The sequence below is a fragment of the Chiloscyllium punctatum genome, unplaced genomic scaffold, assembly GCF_047496795.1.
Source record: "Chiloscyllium punctatum isolate Juve2018m unplaced genomic scaffold, sChiPun1.3 scaffold_1644, whole genome shotgun sequence".
In the NCBI taxonomy this organism is placed as follows: Eukaryota; Metazoa; Chordata; class Chondrichthyes; order Orectolobiformes; family Hemiscylliidae; genus Chiloscyllium; species Chiloscyllium punctatum.
This window is the reverse complement of record NW_027311378.1, coordinates 27,501-29,259: the sequence shown is the minus strand read 5'-3', so window position 1 is coordinate 29,259 and position 1,759 is coordinate 27,501. Positions and strand designations below refer to the sequence as shown.

The 1,759-nt window shown below is 67.5% G+C and overlaps 1 long non-coding RNA gene across 1 annotated transcript in view; it reads right to left on the bottom strand.

The window, feature by feature from the left end:
• Positions 1-1,440: 1,440 nt before the first annotated feature.
• Positions 1,441-1,759, bottom strand: part of LOC140475432 (uncharacterized) — a 10,185-nt gene continuing 9,866 nt past the window's right edge. The window contains exon 3 of the long non-coding RNA XR_011959969.1: positions 1,441-1,506. This is a non-coding gene — a long non-coding RNA (uncharacterized lncRNA). The remainder of the gene's footprint in view (positions 1,507-1,759) is intronic.

The following is a 1,759-nucleotide window of genomic DNA, read 5'->3' as shown; positions in this document are numbered from 1 at the left end:
TACCGCCATCTCCCCTCTCTCTCCCTATACCCCCATCACCCTTCTCTCCCCTACACCTCCCTCTCCCTCTCTCCCACATACCCCTATCTCCCCTCTCTCCCCCCTACACCTCCCTCTCCCCTCTCTCCCTCCTACACCTCCCTCTCCCCTCTCACCCTCTACACCTCCCTCTCCCCTCTCTCCCCTACACCCTCCCCTCTCCCCTCTCTCTCCCCCTATAACCCCCATCTCCCCTCTCTCCCCACACCTCCCTCTCCCTCTCTCCCCGTACACCTCCCTCTCCCCTCTCTCCCCCCTATACCCCCATCTCCCCTCTCTCCCCCTACACCCCCTCTCCCCTCTCTCCCCTACACCCCCTCCCCTCTCTCCCCCTACACCTCCCTCCCCTATACCTCCCTCTCCCCTCTCTCCCCATACCTCCTCTCCCCTCTCTCCCCATACCTCCTCTCCCCCTCTCCCCCTGTACCCCCCCTCCCCTCTCTCCCCTACACCTCCCTCTCCCCTATACCTCCCTCTCCCTCTCTCCCCCATACCCCCATCTCCCCTCTGTCCCCCTATACCCCCATCTCCCCTCTCTCCCCCTATACCCCCCTCTCCCCTCTCTCCCCCTACACCTCCCTCTCCCCTCTCTCCCCCCACACCCCCCCTCTCCCCTCTCTCCCCCTATACCCCCCTCTCCCCCTACACCTCCCTCTCCCCTCCCTCCCTCTACACCCCCCTCTAACCTCTTTCCCCTACACCCCCCCTACCCTCTTTCCCCTACACCTCCCTCTCCCCTCTCTCCCCCTATACCTCCCTTTCCCCTCTCTCCCTCCACAGACCCCCTACCCTCTTTCCCTTTCACGCCCCTCCCCTCTCACCCCCTACACCTCTCTCCCTTCTCTCCCCCTACATCTCCCTCTCCCCTCTCTCCCCTATACCCCCCTCTCCCCTCCCTCCCTCTACACCCCCCTCTAACCTCTTTCCCCTACACCCCCCCCTACCCTCTTTCCCCTACACCCCCTCTCCCTCTCTCCCCCTCCCCCCTCCCCCTCTCCCTCTCCCCCCTCCCTCTCCCTCTCCCCCCTGTCCCCTCCCTCTTCCCCTCTCCCCCCCTCCCCCCCTCCCCCCTCCCCCTCTTCCCCTCCCCCTCTCCCCTCCCTCTCCCCCTCTCCCTCTCTCCCCCTCCCCCTCCCTCCCTTCCCCTCTCCCTCCCTCCCCCTCTCCCTCCTCCTCCCTCTCCCTCCTCCTCCCTCTCCCTCCTCCTCCCTCTCCCTCCCTCCCCCTCTCTCCTCCTCCTCCCTCTCCCCCTCTCCCTCTCCCCCTCTCCCCCCCCTCTCTTCCCCTCCCTCTCCCTCCCCCTCCCCCTCCCCTCTCCCTCCCCCTCCCCCTCCCTCTCCCCCCTCTCCCTCTCTCCCCCTCTCCCCTCCCTCCCTCCCTCTCCCCTCCCCTCTCCCTCACCAGGTTGCGTCCCAGAACTGGTGATGATCTCTCCATCGTTCAGGAAGCGACAACAGGAGAGATATCCTGGAGGGAGGGAGAGGGGGAGAGAGGGGGAGAGAGAGGGGGGAGAGAGGGGGAGAGGGGGAGGAGAGGGAGGAGAGGGGAGGGGGGAGAGGGGAGGGGGGAGAGGGGAGGGGGGAGAGGGGAGGGGGGGAGAGAGGGGGAGAGAGGGGAGGGGGGAGGGGGAGGGGGGAGAGAGGGGGAGAGAGGGGGAGAGAGGGGGGAGAGAGGGGCGGAGAGAGAGGGGGGAGAGAGGGGGAGAGAGGGGAGGGGGGAG